The sequence below is a fragment of the Balaenoptera acutorostrata genome, chromosome X, assembly GCF_949987535.1.
Source record: "Balaenoptera acutorostrata chromosome X, mBalAcu1.1, whole genome shotgun sequence".
In the NCBI taxonomy this organism is placed as follows: Eukaryota; Metazoa; Chordata; class Mammalia; order Artiodactyla; family Balaenopteridae; genus Balaenoptera; species Balaenoptera acutorostrata.
Window position 1 is genome coordinate 81754921 of NC_080085.1, and position 19636 is coordinate 81774556.

Sequence of the window (19636 nt, forward strand, 5' to 3'; positions counted from 1 at the left end):
ACACAGGTGGAGGCCAGGCCGGTAGTTTTGGATCCTCCTCTGTTCAAGCCTCCTCTCTTGTCCTTTTGATGCACCCGCTGGCCTGACTTTTACAGTAATCATTCACTTTCTCTTAAAGGTTTTACAATTGCTATTTAATAAAATAACCCTTCCAAAGATATAAAAGACAAATTACATTGAATTAAATATAAATCAAACACACCACACATATGCACATTGTAGAGACCATAAGCACTTAATTAGACAAATAATTATTAACTGATCACTCCATGTAATTATACTCAGTTGATGGAGAGGTACATTGCCCATCCAGAAGTCCCCTATGTGTCCCTTTCTGTGAAGGAATCCAAATGGATAAGTCTACATACTGCCTGATTCCATTTATTTCACATTCTTGAGAAGGCCAAACTATAAGGATAGAAAACAGATTGGTGGTTGCCTGGGTCTGGGGGTTGAGATAAGGCGTTAAACTACCAAAGAGCATGAAGCAATTTTGGGGCTGATGAAAATGCTTTTTGTTTTGATTGTGGTGGTGGTTCTGTAACAGAATGTGTTTATAGAGGCTCATAGACCTTGTATGTAACTTATATCTCAATAATCCCATATTATTAAAAAAATATAAAAAGTAGAATTCAACTGCAGGAATAAAAAACTGTAGAAAGAAACAAACAGATGGAGGCTAAGCAATATGTTACTAAACAACAAATGGATCACCGAGGAAAAGAGGAAAACAAAAAATACCTAGAGACAAATGAAAAGGAAGACACAACGATCCAAAACCTATGGGATGCAGCAAGAGCAGTTCTAAGAGGGAATTTTATAGCAATACAATCTTACCTCAGGAAACAGAAAAAATCTCAGAGAAACAACCTAAGGTTACCTAAAGCAACTAGAGAAAGAACAAAGAAAACCCGAAGTTAATAGAAGGAAAGAAATCATAAAGATCAGAGGAGAAATAAATAGAGATGAAGAAAGCAATAGAAAAGATCAATGAAACTAAAAGTTGGTTCTTTGTAAAGATAAAAAAAATTGATAAACCTTTAGCCAGACTCATCAAGGAAAAAAGGGAGAGGACTCAATAAAATTAGAAATGAAAAAGGAGGCATTACAACTGACACCACAGAAATACAAAGGATCATAAGAGACTACTACAAGCAACTATATGCCAATAAAATGGACAACCTAGAAGAAATGGGCAAATTATTAGAAAGCTACAACCTTCCAAGACTGAAACAGGAAGAAATACAAAATAGGAACAGACCAATCACAAGTACTGAAATTGAAACTGGAAAAACTTCCAGCATACAAAAGCCCAGGACCAGATAGCTGGCTTCATGGGCAAATTCTAGCAAACATTTAGAGAAGAGTCAACACCTATCCTTCTGAAACGATTCCAAAAAATTGCAGAGGAAGGAACACTCTCATACTTATTCTACGAGACCACCATATCACCCTGATACCAAAAGCAGACAAAGATACCACAAAAGAAAAAAGAAAAGAAAAGAACATTACAGGCCAATATCACTGATAACCATAGGCACAAAAATCCTCAACAAAATACTAGGAAACTGAATCCAACACTACATTAAAAGGATCATACACCATGATCAAGTGGGATTTATCCCAGGGATGCAAGAATTTTTCAATATACACAAATCAGTGTGATACACCACGTTAACAAATGGAAGAATAAAAACCATATGATCATCTCAATAGATGCAGAAAAAGCTTTTGACAAAATTCAACACCCATTTATGATAAAAACTCTCCAGAAAGTGGGCATTGAGGGAACCTATCTCAACATAATAAAAGCCATGTATGACAAACCCACAGCTAACATCATACTCAATTGTGAAAAGCTGAAAGCATTTCTTTTAAGATCAGGAACAAGACAAGGATGTCCACTCCCGCCACTTTTATTCAACATAGTTTTGGAAGTCCTAGCCACAGCAATCAGAGAAGAAAAAGAAATAAGAGGAATCCAAATTGGAAAAGAAGAAGTAAAACTGTCACTGTTTACAGATGACATAATACTACACATAGAAAATCCTAAAGATGCTACCAGAAAACTACTACAGCTCATCAATGAATATGATAAAGTTACAGGATACAAAATTAATACACAGAAATCTCTTGCATTTCTATATGCTAACAATGAAAGATCAGAAAGAGAAATTAAACAAACAATCCCATTTACCATCACATCAAAAAGAATAAAATACCAAGGAATAAACCTACCTAAGGAGACAAAAGACCTGTACTCTGAAATCTATAGGACACTAATGAAAGAAATCGAAGGTGACACAAACAGATGGAAAGATATACCATGTTCTTGGATTGGAAGAATCAATATTGTCAAAATGACTATACTACCCAAGGCAATCTACTAATTCAGTGCAATCCCTATCAAACTACCAATGGTATTTTTCACAGAACTAGAACAAAAAAAATTTTAAGTTGTACGGAAACACAAAAGACCCAAATAGTCAAAGCTATCATGAGAAAGAACAACAGAGCTGGAGGAATCAGGCTCTCTGACTTCAGACTATTCTACAACACTACAATAATCAAAACAGTATGGTACTGGCACAGAAACAGAAATATAGATCAATGGAACAGGCTAGAAGGCCCAGAAATAAACCCATACACCTATGGTCAATTACTCTACAATAAAGAAGGCAAGAATATACAATGGAGAAAAGACAGCCTCTTCAATAAATGGTGCTGGGAAAACTGGACAGCTACATGTAAAAGAATGAAATTAGAACATTCTCTAACACCATACAAAAAAATAAACTCAAAATGGATTAAAGATCTAAATATAACACCAGATACTATAAAACTCTTAGAGGAGAACACAGGCAGAACACTCTTTGACATAAAGCACAGCAATATGTTTTTGGATCCACCCCCTAGAGTAATGAAAATAAAAACAAATATAAACAAATGGGACCTAATTAAACTTAAAAGCTTTTGCACAGCAAAGGAAACCATAAACAAAGGGAGTAAAACCCACAGAATGGGAGAAAATATTTGCAAAGGAAGCAACCGACAAGGGATTAATCTCCAAAATATACAAACAGCTCATGCAGCTCATTATAAAAAAAAAATCAAATGACCCAATCAAAAAGGTGGAGAGAAGTTCTAAATAGAGATTTTTTCAAAGAAGACATACAGATGGCCAAAAAGCATCACTAATTATTAGAGAAATGCAAATCAAAACTACAATGAGGTATCACCTCATATCCATCAGAATGGCCATCATCAAAAAGTCTACAAACAATAAATGCTGGAGAAGGTGTGGAGAAAAGGGAACCATCCTACAGTGTTGGTGGGAATGTAAATTGGTACAACCACTGTGGAGAACAGTATGGAGTTTCCTTAAAAAACTAAAAATAGAACTACCATAGGATCCAGCAATCCCACTCCTGGGCATATATCCAGAGAAAACCATAATTCGAAAAGATACATGCACCCCAATGTTCACTGCAGCACTATTTACAATAGGCAAGACATGGTAGCTACCTAAATGTCCATTGACAGAGGCGTGGATAAAGAATATGTGGTACAGGACTTCCCTGGTGGCACAGTGGTTAAGAACCCACCTGTCAATGCAGGGGACACGGGTTCAATCCCTGCTCCGGGAAGACCCTACATGCCATGGAGCAACTAAGCCCGTGCACCACAACTACTGAGCCTGCGCTCTAGAGCCCACAGGCCACGACTACTTAAGCCCGTGCACCCTAGAGCCTGTGCTCCACAAGAGAAGCCACCACAATGAGAAGAGAATGTTCTAATTCTCTTCTAGCGAATTAGAACATTCTCTAATATTCTAATTCTAATGTGTCGCACTGCAACAAAGAGTAGCCCCCGCTTGCCACAACTAGAAAAAGCCCACGTGCCACAACAAAGACCCAATGCAGCCAAAAAAAAAATCATGTGGTACATGTATACAATGGAATATTACTCAAGCATAAAAAAGAATGAAATAATGCCATTTGCAGCAACATGGATGGACCTAGAGATTATCATACTAAGTGAAGTAAGTCAGACAAAGAAAGACAAATAACATATGATATCACTTATATGTGGAATCTAAAAAATGATACAAATGAACTTATTTACAAAACAGAAGCAGACTCACAGACTTCAAAAACCTACTTATGATTACGAAATGGAAACGTTGTGGTGGGGGGAATAAATTAGTAGTTTGAGGTTAACAGATACACACTACTATATGTAAAATAGATACATATAGTAACAAGGACCTACTGTACAGCATAGGGAACTCTACTCAGTATTCTGTAATAACCTATATGGAAAAAGAATCTGAAAAAGAATGGATACATGTATATGTATAACTGAATCACTGTCCCGTACACCTGAAACTAACACAACATTGTAAATTAACTATACTCCAATATAAAATAAAAATTAAATTACAAAATAATTTTTATATTTTAATTTTTTTAAACATCTTTATTGGAGTATAATTGCTTTACAATGGTGTGTTACATTCTGCTTTATAACAAAGTGAATCAGTTATACATATGTCCCCATATCTCTTCCCTCTTGCATCTCCCTCCCTCCCAACCTCCCTATCCCACCCCTCTAGATAGTCACAAAGCACCGAGCTGGGGCTTCCCTGGTGGCGCAGTGGTTGAGAATCTGCTTGCCAATGCAGGGGACATGGGTTCGAGCCCTGGTATGGGAAGATCCCACATGCCACGGAGCAACTAGGCCCGTGCACCACAACTACTGAGCCTGCACTCCACAACAAGAGAGGCCGCAACAGTGAGAGGCCCGCGCACCGCGATGAAGAGTGGCCCCTGCTTGCCACAACTAGAGAAAGCCCTCAAACAGAAACGAAGACCCAACACAGCCAAAAATAAATAAATAAATACATTTATTAAATAAAAAAAAGCACCGAGCTGATCTCCCAGTGCTATGCGGCTCCTTCCCACTAGCTAACTATTTTACGTCTGGTACTGTATATATGTCCATGCCACTCTCTCACTTTGTCCCAGCTTACCCTTCTCCCTCCCCGTATCCTCAAGTCCATTCTCTAGTAGGACTGTGTCTCTATTCCCGTCTTGCCCCCAGGTTCTTCATGACCATTTGTTTTGTTTTGTTTTTTTTAGATTCCATATATATGTGTTAGCATACGGTATTCGTTTTTCTCTTTCTGATTTACTTCACTCTCTATGACAGACTCTAGGTCCATTCACCTCACTACAATTAACTCAATTTCGTTCCTTTTTATGGCTGAGTAATATTCCATTGTATATATGTGCCACATCTTCTTTATCCATTCATCTGTTGATGGACACTTAGGTTACTTCCATGTCCTGGCTATTGTAAATAGAGCTGCAATGAACATTGTGGTACATGAGTCTTTTTGAATTATGGTTTTCTCAGGGTATATGCCCAGTAGTGGGATTGCTGGGTCATATGGTAGTTCTACTTTTAGTTTTTTAAGGAACCTCCCTACTGTTCTCCATAGTGGCTGTATCAGTTTACATTCCCATCAACAGTGCAGGAGGGTTCCCTTTTCTCCACAACGTCTCCAACATTTATTGTTTCTAGATTTTTTTTTAGCTCAATCTTTTTGTTTTGTTTTGTTTTGTTTGTTTGTTTTTTATACTGCAGGTTCTTATTAGGCATCAATTTTATACACATCAGTGTATACATGTCAATCCCAATCGCCCAATTCAGCACACCACCATCCCCACCCCACCACAGTTTTCCCCCCTTGGTGTCCATATGTCCATTCTCTACATCTGTGTCTCAACTTCTGCCCTGCAAACTGGCTCATCTGTACCATTTTTCTAGGTTCCACATACATGCATTAATATACGATATTTGTTTTTCTCTTTCTGACTTACTTCACTCTGTATGACAGTCTCTAGATCCATCCACTTCTCAACAAATGACTCAATTTCGTTCCTTTTTATGGCTGAGTAATATTCCATTGTATATATGTACCACCTCTTCATTATCCATTCGTCTGTTGATGGGCATTTAGGTTGCTTCCATGACCTGGCTATTGTAAATAGTGCTGCAATGAACATTGGGGTGCATGTGTCTTTTTGAATTATGGTTTTCTCTGGGTATATGCCCAGTAGTGGGATTGCTGGGTTATATGGTAATTCTATTTTTAGTTTTTTAAGGAACCTCCATATTGTTCTCCATAGTGGCTGTATCAATTTACATTCCCACCAACAGTGCAAGAGGGTTCCCTTTTCTCCACACCCTCTCCGGCATTTGTTGTTTGTAGATTTTCTGATGATGCCCATTCTAACAGGAGTGAGGTGATACCTCATTGTAGTTTTGATTTGTATTTCTCTAATAATTAGTGATGTTGAGCATCTTTTCATGTGCTTAGTGGCCGTCTGTATGTCTTCTTTGGAGAAATGTCTATTTAGGTCTTCTGCCCATTTTTGGATTGGGGTGTTTGTTTCTTTAATATTGAGCTGAATGGGCTGTTTATATATTTTGGAGATTAATCCTTTGTCCGTTGATTCGTTTGCAAATATTTTCTCCCATTCTGAGGGTTGTCTTTTCGTCTTGTTTATGGTTTCCTTTGCTGTGCAAAAGCTTTGAAGTTTCGTTAGGTCCCATTTGTTTATTTTTGTTTTTATTTCCATTACTCTAGGAGGTGGATCAAAAAAGATCTTGCTGTGATTTATGTCAAAGAGTGTTCTTCCTATGTTTTCCTCTAAGAGTTTTATAGTGTCCACTCTTATATTTAGGTCTCTAATCCATTTTGAGTTTATTTTTGTGTATGGTGTTAGGGAGTATTCTAATTTCATTCTTTTACATGTAGCTGTCCAGTTTTCCCAGCACCACTTATTGAAGAGACTGTCTTTTCTCCATTGTATATCTTTGCCTCCTTTGTCATAGATTAGTTGACCATAGGTGCGTGGGTTAATCTCTGGGCTTTCTATCTTGTTCCATTGATCTATGTTTCTGTTTTTGTGCCAGTACCATATTGTCTTGATTACTGTAGCTTTGTAGTATAGTCTGAAGTCAGGGAGTCTGATTCCTCCAGCTCCATTTTTTTGCCTCCATTGTATATGTGTGCCACATCTTCTTTATCCATTCATCTGTTGATGGACACTTAGATTGCTTCTATGTCCGGGCTATTGTGAATAGAGCTGCAATGAACATGTGGTATATGACTTTTTTGAATTATGGTTTTCTTAGGGTATATGTCCAGTGGTGGGATTGCTGGGTCGTATGGTAGTTCTATTTTTAGTTTTTTAAGGAACCTCCATACTGTTCTCCATAGTAGCTGTGTCAATTTACATTCCTACAAACAGTGCAAGAGGGTTCCCTTTTCTCCACACCATCTCGAGCATTTATTGTTTCTAGATTTTTTGATGATGGCCATTCTGACTGGTGTGAGATGATATTGCATTGTAGTTTTGATTTGCATTTCTCTAATGATTAATGATGTTGAGCATTCTTTCATGTGTCTGTTGGCAATCTTTATATCTTCTTTGGAAAAATGTCTATTTAGGTCTTCTGCCCATTTTTGGATTTGTTTGTTTGTTTTTTTTGATATTGAGTTGCATGAGCTGCTTGTAAATTTTGGAGATTAATCCTTTGTCAGTTGCTTCATTTGCAAATATTTTCGCCCATTCTTCTCTTTTCGTCTTGTTTATGGTTTCCTTTGCTGTGCAAAAGCTTTTAAGTTTCATTAGGTCACATTTGTTTATTTTTCTTTTTATTCCTATTTGTTTATTTTTCTTTTTATTTCCATTTCTCTAGGAGGTGGGTCAAAAAAGATCTTGCTCTGATTTATGTCATAGAGTGTTCTGCCTATGTTCTCCTCTAAGAGTTTGATAGTGTCTGGCCTTACATTTAGGTCTTTAATCCATTTTGAGTTTATTTTTGTGTATGGTGCTATGGAGTGTTCTAATTTCATTCTTTTACATGTAGCTGTCCAGTTTTCCTAGCTCCACTTATTGAAGAGGCTGTCTTTTCTTCACTGTATATTCTTGCCTCCTTTATCAAAGATAAAGTGACCATATGTGCGTGGGTTTATCTCTGGGCATTCTATCCGGATCCATTGATCTATATTTCTCTTTCTGTGCCAGTACCTTACTGTCTTGATTACTGGAGCTTTGTAGTATAGTCTGAAGTCAGGGAGCCTGATTCCTCCAGCTCCGGTTTTCTTTCTCAAGATAGCTTTGGCTATTCAGGGTCTTTTGTGTTTCCATACAAATTGTGAAATTTTTTTTTCTAGTTCCCTGAAAAATACCATTGGTAGTTTGATAGGAATTGCATTGAATCTGTAGATTGCTTTGTGTAGTATACTCATTTTCACAATGTTGATTCTTCCAGTCCAAGAACATGGTATATCTCTTGATCTATTTGTATCATCTTTAATTTCTTTCATCAGTGTCTTAGAGTTTTCTGCATACAGGTCTTTTGTCTCCTTAGGTAGGTTTATTCCTAGATATTTTATTCTTTTTGTTGCAATGGTAAATGGGAGTGTTTTCTTAATTTCACTTTCAGATTTTTCATCATTAGTATATAGGAATGCAAGAGATTTATGTGCATTAATTTTGTATCCTGCTACTTTACCAAATTCATTGATTAGCTGTAGAAGTTTTCTGGTAGCATCTTTAGGATTCTCTATGTATAGTATCACGTCATCTGCAAACAGTGACAACTTTACTTCTTCTTTTCCGATTTGGATTCCTTTTATTTCTTTTACTTCTCTGATGGCTGTGGCTAAAACTTCCAAAACTATGTTGAATAATAATGGTGAGAGTGGGCAACCTTGTCTTGTTCCTGATCTTAGTGGAAATGTTTTCAGTTTTTCACCATTGAGGATTATGTTGACTGTGAGTTTGTCATATATGGCCTTTAATATGTTGAGGAAAGTTCCCTCTATGCCTACTTTCTGGAGGGTTTTAATCATAAATGGGTGTTGGATTTTGTCAAAAGCTTTCTCTGCATCTATTGAGATGATCATATGGGTTTTCTCCTTCAATTTGTTAATATGGTGTATCACATTGATTGATTTGCGTATATTGAAGAATCCTTGCATTCCTGGGATAAACTCCATTTGATCATGGTGTATGATCCTTTTAATGTGCTGTTGGATTCTGTTTGCTAGTATTTTGTTGAGGATTTTTCCATCTATGTTCATCAGTGATATTGGCCTGTAGTTTTCTTTCTTTGTGTCATCTTTGTCTGGCTTCGGTATCAGGGTGATAGTGGCCTCGTAGAATGAGTTTGGGAGTGTTCCTCCCTCTGCAATATTTTGGAAGAGTTTGAGAAGGATAGGTGTTAGTTCTTCTCTAATGTTTGATAGGATTCGCCTGTGAAGCCATCTGGTCCTGGGCTTTTGTTTGTTGGGAGATTTTTAATCACAGTTTCAATTTCAGTGGTTGTGATTGGTCTGTTCATATTTTCTATTTCTTCCTGGTTCAGTCTCAGAAGGTTGTGCATTTCTAAGAATTTGTCCATTTCTTCCAGGTTGTCCATTTTGTTGGCATAGTGTTGCTTGTAGTAATCTCTCATGATCCTTTGTATTTCTGCAGTGTCAGTTGTTACTTCTCCTTTTTCATTTCTAATTCTATTGATTGGAATCTTCTCCTCTTTTTCCTTGATGAGTCTGGCTAATGGTTTATCAATTTTGTTTATCTTCTCAAAGAACCAGCTTTTAGTCTCATTGATCTTTGCTATCATTTCCTTCATTTCTTTTTCATTTATTTCTGATCTGATCTTTATGATTTCTTTCCTTCTGCTAGCTTTGGGGTTTTTTTGTTCTTCTTTCTCTAATGCTTTAGGTGTAAGTTTAGGTTGTTTACTTGAGATGTTTCTTGTTTCTTAAGGTAGGATTTTATTGCTATAAACTTCCCTCTTAGAACTGCTTTTGCTGCATCCCATAGGTTTTGGGTCATCGTGTTTTCATTGTTGTTTGTTTCTAAGTATTTTTTGATTTCCTCTTTGATTTCTTCAGTGATCTCTTGGTTATTAAGTAGTGTATTGTTTAGCCTCCATGTGTTTGTATTTTTTACAGGTTTTTTTCCTGTAATTGATATCTAGTCTCATAGCGTTGTGGTTGGAAAAGATACTTGATACGATTTCAATTTTCTTAAATTTACCAAGGCTTGATTTGTGACCCAAGATATGATCTATCCTGGAGAATGTTCCATGAGAACTTGAGAAAAATGTGTATTCTGTTGTTCTTGGATGGAATGTCCTATAAATAGCAATTAAGTCCATCTTATTTAATGTATCATTTAAAGCTTGTGTTTCCTTATTTATTTTCATTTTTGATGATCTGTCTATTGGTGAAAGTGAGGTGTTAAAGTCCCCTACTCTGATTCTGTTACTGTCGGTTTCCCCTTTCATGGCTGTTAGTATTTGCCTTATGTATTGAAGTGCTCCTATGTTGGGTGCATAAATATTTACAATTGTTATATATTCTTCTTGGATTGATACCTTGATCATTATGTAGTGTCCTTCTTTGTCTCTTGTAATAGTGTTTGTTTTAAAGTCTATTTTGTCTGATATGAGAATTGCTACTGCAACTTTCTTTTGATTTCCATTTGCATGGAATATCTTTTTCCATCCCCTCACTTTCAGTCTGTATGTGTCCCTAGGTCTGAAATGGGTCTCTTGTAGACAGCACATATATGGGTCTTGTTTTTGGTTCCACTCAGCCAGTCTATGTCTTTTGGTTGGAGCATTTAATCCATTTATATTTAAGGTAATTATAGATATGTATGTTCCTATTCCCATTTTCTTAATTGTTTGGGTTTGTTATTATAGGTCTTTTCCTTCTCTTGTGTTTCCTGCCTAGAGAAGTTCCTTTAGCATTTGTTGTAGAGCTCATTTGGTGGTGCTGAATTCTCTTAGCTTTGGTTTGTCTGTAAAGGTTTTAATTTCTCCATCAAATCTGAATGAGATCCTTGCTGGGTAGAGCAATCTTGGTTGTAGGTTTTTCTCCTTCATCACTTTAAATATGTCCTGCCACCCCCTTCTGGCTTGCAGAATTTCTGCTGAAAGGTCAGCTGTTAACCTTATGGGGATTCCCTTGTGTGTCATTTGTTGTTTTTCCCTTGCTGCTTTCAATTTTTTTTTTGTATTTAATTTTTCATTGTTTGATTAATATGTGTCTTGGTGTGTTTCTCCTTGGATTTATCCTGTATGGGACTCTCTGTGCTTCCTGGACTTGATTAACTATTTCCTTTCCCATATTAGGGAAGTTTTCAACTATAATCTCTTCAAATATTTTCTCAGTCCCTTTCTTTATCTCTTCTTCTTCTGGGACCCCTATAATTCGAATGTTGGTGCGTTTAATATTGTCCCAGAGGTCTCTGAGACTGTCCTCAATTCTTTTCATTCTTCTCATTTTCTTTATTCTGCTCTGCAGTAGTTATTTCCACTATTTCATCTTCCAGGTCACTTATTCGTTCTTCTGCCTCAGTTATTCTGCTATTGATCCCTTCTAGAGAATCTTTAATTTTATCTATTGTGTTCTTCATCACTGTTTCTTTGCTCTTTAGTTCTTCTAGGTCCTTGTGAAACGTTTCTTGTATTTTCTCCATTCTATTTCCAAGATTTTGGATCATTTTTACTATCATTATTCTGAATTCTTTTTCAGGTAGACTGCCTATTTCTTCTTCATTTGTTATGTGTGGTGGGTTTTTGCCTTGCTCCTTCATCTGTTGTTTGTTTCTCTGTCTTCTCATTTTGCTTAACTTACTGTGTTTCGGGTGTCCTTTTCGCAGGCTGCAGGTTCATAGTTCTCGTTGCTTTTGGTGTCTGTCCCCAGTGGCTAAGGTTGGTTCAGTGGGTTGTGTAGGTTTCCTGGTAGAGGGGACTAGTGCTTGTGTTCTGATGGATGAGGCTGGATCTTGTGTTTCTGGTGGGCAGGTCCACGTCTGGTGGTGTGTTTTGGGGTGTCTGTGGCCTTATTATGATTTTAGGCAGCCTCTCTGCTAATGGACGGGGTTGTGTTCCTGTCTTGCTAGTTGTTTGGCATAGGGTGTCCAGCACTGTAGCTTGCTGGTCGTTGAATGGAGCTGGGTCTTGGCATTGAGATTGAGATCTCTGGGAAATTTTCACCATTTGATATTACGTGGAGCTGGGAGGTCTCTTGTGGACCAGTGTCCTGAACTTGACTCTCCCACCTCAGGGGCACAGCCCTGACGCCTGGCTGGAGCACCAAGAGCCTGTCATCCACACGGCTCAGAATAAAAGGGAGAAAAGAAAGAAAGAAAGAAAGAAAGAAGAAGATAAAATAAAATATAATAAAATAAAGTAGAATAAAATAAAGTTATTAAAATAAAAAATAATTATTAAAAAAATTTTAAGCAATAAAAAAAGAAAAAAAGAAAGAAAGAAGAGAGCAACCAAACCAAAAAACAAATCCACCAATGATATCAAGTGCTAAAAACTATCCTTAAAAAAAAAAAAAAAACCAGACAGAACCCTATGACAAATGGTATAAGCAAAGCTATACATACAACATCATACACAGAAGCATACACATACACACTCACAAAAAGAGAAAAAGGGCAAAATATATATATATCGTTGCTCCCAAAATCCACCTCCTCAATTTGGGATGATTCGTTGTCTATTCAGGCATTCCACAGATGCAGGGTACATCAAGTTGATTGTGGAGATTTAATCCGCTCCTCCTGAGGCTGCTGGGAGAGATTTCCCTTTTTCTTCCTTGTTCGCACAGCTCCTGGGGTTCAGCTTTGGATTTGGCCCCACCTCTGCATGTAGGTTGCCTGAGGACGTCTATTCTTCACTCAGATAGGATGGGGCTAAAGGAGCAGCTGACTGGGGGGCTCTGGCTCACTCAGGCCATGGGGAGAGAGGGGTGCAGAATGCAAGGCGAGCTTGTTGCGGCAGAGGCCAGTGTGACGTTGCACCAGCCTGAGGCATGCCGTGTGTTCTCCCAGGGAAGTTGTCCCAGGGTCACGGGACCCTGGCAGTGGTGGGCTGCACAGGCTCCTGGGAGGGGTGCTGTGGATAGTGACCTGTGCTTGCACACAGGCTTCTTGGTGGCTCCAGCAGCAGCCTTATCGTCTCATGCCCATCTCTCCACACTCATAGCCACAGCTCGCGCCCATCTCTGGAGCTCCTTTAAGCAGCGCTCTTAATCCCCTGTCCTCGCGCACCAGGAAACAAAGAGGCAAGAAAAAGTCTTTTGTCTCTTCAGCAGCTCCAGACCTTTTCCTGGGCTCCCTCCCAGCTAGCCATGGTGCACTAGCCCCCTTCAGTCTGTGTTCACGCAGCCAACCCCAGTCCTCTCCCTGGGATCCGACTGAAGCCCAAGCCTCAGCTACCAGCCCCGCCCACCGTGGCGGGTGAGCAGACAAGCCTCTCAGGCTGGTGAGTGCTGGTTGGCACCACTCCTCTGTGCGGGTATCTCTCCGCTTTGCCCTCCGCACCCCTGTGGCTGCGCTCTCCTCCGTGGCTCCGAAGCTTCCCCCCTCCGCCACCCACAGTCTCCGCCCGTGAAGGGGCTTCCTAGTGTGTGGAAACCTTTCCTCCTTCACAGCTCCCTCCCACTGGTGCAGGTCTCGTCCCTATTCTTTTGTCTCTGTTTTTTCTTTTTTCTTTTGCCCTACCCAGGTACGTGGGGAGTTTCTTCCCTTTTGGGAGGTCTGAGGTCTTCTGCCAGCGTTCAGTAGGTGTTCTGTAGGAGCTGTTCTACATGTAGATGTATTTCTGATGTATTTGTGGGGAGGAAGGTGATCTCCATGTCTTACTCTTCCACCATCTTGAAGCTTCGCCCCAATAAATTTTGTTAGAAGTACATTATGAAAGATGTTGACATTTAATATTTATTTTTTCTAAACATGGTTTTCTCCTGTAATCTGATAACGTGGAATGTTATATTACCTTATTTTCTGAAATTAAATCAAGTTTGTATTCCTGGGATGAATCCAGTCATGGCATATTATGTATTTTCCTTTTTTATATCCTGTAGGATTCAGTTTGCTAATATTCTGTTTCTGATTCTTGCTTCTATGCCATGAGTGTGTGATTGACCCATGATTTTCCTTTCTCAAACTGTCCTTAACAGGATTTAATATCAATGTTATTCCATCCTCAGGAAATGAGTTGGGAAGTATCCCACCTTTTCTATTTTTTCTAAGATTTTGTGTCAAGTTGAAAATACTTATGCTTAGGATGTTTATCAGAATTCAGTGGGGAAGCCTGGAGGTTTTTTTGTGAAAGGTGTTTTGACTACTGGTATAATTTCTTTATGCTTACCTGGAACAATTCAGGTTGGCTATTCTTTCTTGAGTCAGTTTTGGCAAGTTTTTTTTTCTAAAAAGTGGTCACCTTTTCCTAAGTTTTCAAATTGATTGATTGGAATAAAATGGCCCATAATATCCTCTTTTTCCCCCAAATTTTATTTTTGAAAATACCTCTCCTACAGATAGTAGTTGCAAGAAAATTGCACAGACCACCCAAACATCCTTCACCTGGACTCACCCGTTACTAATATTTTGTCACATTTGTCATATTCTCTGTTTCTCTCTCTGTCTCTAACTGTTTTGTTGAATCATTGGAGTTACTTTAAGACATTGCAGTATATCTTCTCCAAATATTTCAGCATGTATCTCTTAAGAAAAAGATTAGTCTGCTACAAAATCTTAATGCAATTATCATACTCAGAAAATTTAACTTTGAGACAATACAATTACCTACTATATGATCCTCACTCAAACTGTCCGATTGTCCCAATATTGTTTTTGTACCTGATTTCTTAAATAAATCTTGTTTCCAAATAAAGTTCATGCAGTGCATTTGGTTGTCAAGTGTCTTTAGTGTCCTTTAGAGTATAACAATTTCCTAGACATTTTTTGGTCTTGCATGACATTGACATTTTTAAAGATCCAATCCAGGTGTTTTTCAGAAAGCTTCTCGAGTTGGGTTTGTCTGATTTCTGCTTCCTGATTCCATCAGGTTAAACATTTTGGCAGGAATATTACATAGGTGATGTCCTTCTCAGTGTGTGGCATCGGGATATTCTTTTTTTCCAGTTTTATTCAGATATATTTGACATACAACACTGTATAAATTTAAGGTGTACAGCATAATGATCTGACTTACATACAATATGAAAGTATTATCACAATAAGTTTAGTGAACATCCATTGTCTTATACAGGTACAAAATTAAAGAAAAAGAAAAAATTGTTCTTATGATGAGAACTCTTAGGATTTATTCTCTTAACCAGTTTCATATATAACATATGGCAGTGTTAATTATATTTATCATGTTGTACATTACATCCATAGTACTTATTTATCTTATAACTGAAAGTTTGTCCCTTTTGCCCACCTTCATCCAATTCCCCTCCGCCACCCATAGCCTTTGGGAAGTGCAAATCTGATCTGTTTTTCTCCGAGTTTGTTTGTTTGTTTTTGAAGTATAGTTGACCTACAACACTATGTTAGTTCCTGTTACACGACACAGTGATTTAGTATTTCTATACATTTCAAAATGGTCAGCACGATAATTGTAGTTACAATATGTCACCATACAAAGATAGTACATAGCTATTGACTACATTCCCTACACTCTGCATATCTCTTTGTATCTATCTGATTATTTTAAGTTGCTGACCTCTTAAGTTCAAACGCATTTTAACGACCCCGCATTTTTACTCCCCTCCTCATGTTTACTGTTTTTGACATCATATTTTCCATCTTTTTGTTTGGTGTATTCCTTAACCACTTATTGCAGATATAGATGATTTTACTACTTTTGTCTTTTAACCTTCTGCTTTGTAAGTGATTGATGTACTACCTTTACTGTATATTTGCCTTTATCAGTGAGATTTTTCCTTTCATCATTTTCATGTTTCTAGTTGTGTCTTTTCTGTTTTGCTTAGAGAAGTCAGATTTGGTGGTAATGAACTCTTTTAGCTTTTTCTTGTCTGTAAAGCTTTTGATCTCTCCTTCAAATCTGAGGGAAAGCCTTGCCCATAGAGTATTCTTGGATGCAGGTTTTCCCCTTTCACCACTTTTTTTTTTTTAAGATTTAATATTTTTAACTTTTGGCCACATTGGGTCTCGTTGCTGTGCGTGGGCTTTTTCTAGTTGTGGCAAGTGGGGCTACTCTTCATTGCGGCACATGGGCTTCTCATTGTGGCGGCTTCTCTTGTTGCAGAGCAGGGGCTCTAGGGGCACGGGCTTCAGTAGTTGTGGCACACAGGTTCAGTAGTTGTGACACATGGGGTTAGTTGCTCCGCTGCATGTGGGACCTTCCCAGACCAGGGCTTGAACCCATGTCCCCTGCATTGGCAGGCAGATTCTTAACCACTGCACCACCAGGGAAGTCCATCCTTTCATCACTTTAAATGTATTGTGTCACTCCCTTCTGGCCTGCAGAGTTTCTGCTGAGAAGTCCCTTGTTTGTAACTTGTTGCTTTTCCCTTGTTGCTTTTAATACTCTCTCTTTTCTTTAATTTTTGTCATTTTATTTACTGTGTGTCTTGGTGTGGTCCTCTTTCTGTTTGGGACTCTCTGTGTTCCTGTACCTGGATGTCCATTTCCTTTCCCAGGTTAGGGGAGTGTTCAGCTATTATGTCTTCAAATATGTCTGCCCCTTTCTCTCTTTCTTCTCCTGCTGGGACCCCTAGAATCCCAATGTTTCTATGCTTGATGTTGTCCCAGAGGTCTCTTAAACTGTCCTCATTTCTTTTTATTCTTTTTTCTTTTTTCTGTTCAGCTTCAGTGATTTCCGCTACTGTCTTCCAGCTTGTTGATCCACTCCTCTGTATCATCCAACCTACCATTGAAGTATATTTTTCATTTCACTTATTGTACTCTTCATCTCTGTTTGGTTGTTCTTTATATGTTCTATGTTTCTCTTAAAAACTCCTAACTTCTCAATTTGTTCATCCAATCTTCTCCTGAGTTCTTTGATCATCTTTATGATCATTACCTTGAGTTCTCTATTGGGTAGATTGCCTATCTCCTCTTCACTTAGTTCTTCTGGGGTTTTATCTTGTTCCTTCATTCGGAACATGTTCCTCTGTCACCTCATTCTGCATAATTTGCTTTTTTATTCCTATGTATTTGGTAGGTTGATTATGTTTCCCAACCTTGGAGAAGTGCCTTTTTTTGTAGGAGACATCCTATGCGTCTCAGCAGCACACTACCCTCTGGTCACCAGAGCTATGTGCTTTAGGGGTGCCCCCTATGTGGGCCACATGGGTGCTTCTGTTGTGACAGGCTAACTGGTATAAGTGGTCTGGTAGTGGTGGCTGACCCCCAGTCTCACTGGTTGCTAGACCCTGCCTTGTGCAGAGGCTGCCATCCACTGGTGGGCAAGGTTGGGTCACATGGGGCCCTGAGGCTATTGCTAGCCCACTGGTGTGTGGAGCCATGTTCTGGAGTGGGTGAGTGCCAGGTCCAGGGTGTCTCAAAGCTGGTGTTTTCCTGCTGGTGAGTGGGGCTGGACCTTGGGGCAGCTGGCTGAGGCATGCAAGTTTCTTGGAGCTGGTCTGGGCCTGCTGGTGCACAAACCCTGGTCACAGGGTCTCTGACTGCAGTGCCCTGGTCGTCCCAGGGTGGAAACCAAGCAGGACCCTTTGGGGCTCCTGGGCATGGAAACTTTTCCATGTCTGCCGCTCCTTGTTTGTAGGGAACAGACTCCAGCCTCCATGACCTTCCCTGAGTCCCAAAGGACAGATTCAAACAGTTGCTAATCAGAGAAGGGAGGGGATGCAGAGACAAGGGAGGAGCAGCCAAGAGACAATAGTGCAGCCTTGGGGCAGGGTCCTGGTTTCCCCTCAAGAAATATACATAACAATATCTTTGAGTTCTTGTGCATGAACTAAGGCCCCCCACCCAGGTAGAGGATGGTAACTTCAGGCTGAGCACAGGATTCAGTGAACATTATTTATTGAATATTTATTAAGTGCTGGGCACTGTTTTAAATACTACATGAATTATCTCATTTAATAATGAATCCTTGGATGCAATTTTACTGAAGTTAAGAGTAAAACAAGAATTTCCACTATAACTTTGCCTACTTGAAATTGTAGTTCTGGTCCAAGTGAATCTAATAAGACTTTTTTTTTTAAGTAAAAATATTAGAAAGAGAAGCAATGTCATTATTCACATATGATATGATCATCTACTTAGAAAATTTAAGAAATTCACCTGAAAAACTATCCCACCTAATAAAATTTAGTAAGAGGATGCAAATTTAAGATCAACATGCAGAAATTAATATCATGTCTATACAGTGGCACTACTCAATTGAAAAACTGAATGGAAAATAAAAATCTATGCAAAATTGTGATGAAATCCATGAAACTACCTAAGAATAAACCTAAGAAGGCATGTACGTGACCTTTATGAAGACACTTTTTTTTTTTTTTTTAAAGATTTATTTATTTTTTTTTATTGATTAATTGATTGATTGATTGATTGCTATGTTGGGTCTTCGTTTCTGTGCTAGGGCTTTCTCTAGTTGTGGCAAGTGGGGGCCACTCTTCATCACGGTGCGCGGGCCTCTCACCATCGCGGCCCCTCTTGTTGCGGAGCGCAGGCTCCAGACACGCAGGCTCAGTAATTGTGGCTCACGGGCCCAGCCGCTCTGCGGCATGTGGGATCTTCCCAGACCAGGGCTCGAACCCGTGTCCCCTGCATTAGCAGGCAGATTCTCAACCACTGCGCCACCAGGGAAGCCCCTATGAAGACACTTTTTAAACTTTATCAAGAGCATAAAATACACCTAAAATGCAAAGGAAATAAAAAGAACCTATGCTATCAGATGGGAAAACTCAATGTGATAAACATGTCAACTTTCATGAAAATTAATCTATAAAAAGTATTTTAATAGGATTTAACAAACTTTTTCTAGAATAATTCATTTGAATTGAGAAGAGAATACACAAGAACAAATAATAAAATTGTTATAAAAAAAAAGAATAAAAAGAACTTGTCCTTACAGACAGCCAACAGGCACATGAAAAGATGCTCAACACTGCTAATTATAAAGAAATGCAAATCAAAACCACAATGAGGTATCACCTCATACTGGTCAGAATGGTCATCATAAAAACATGTACAAACAATAAATGCTGGAGAAGGTGTGGAGAAAAGGGAACCCTCCTACACTGTTGGTGGGAATGTAAATTGGTACAGCCACTATAGAGAACAGTATGGAGGTTCCTTAAAAAACTAAAAATAGAGCTACCGTATGATCCAGCATTCCCAGTCCTGGGCTTATATCTGGAGAAAACTCTAATTCAAAATGATACACGCACCCCATGTTCATAGCAGCACTATTTACAATAGCCAAGACATGGAAGCAGCCTAAATGCCCATCGATGGATGAAAGGATGAAGCAGATGAGGTATATATATACAATGGAGTATTACTCAACCAGAAAAAAAGAATGAAATAATGCCATTTGCAGGAACATGGATGGATGTAGTGATTATCATATTAATTGAACTAAGTCCGACAAAGACAAATATCATATGATACCACTTATATGTGGAATCCAAAAAATGATATAAATGAACTTATTTACAAAACAGAAACAGACTCACAGACATAGAAAATAAACTTATGGTTACCAAAGGGGAAAGGGTGGGGGAGGGATAATTTGGGAGTCT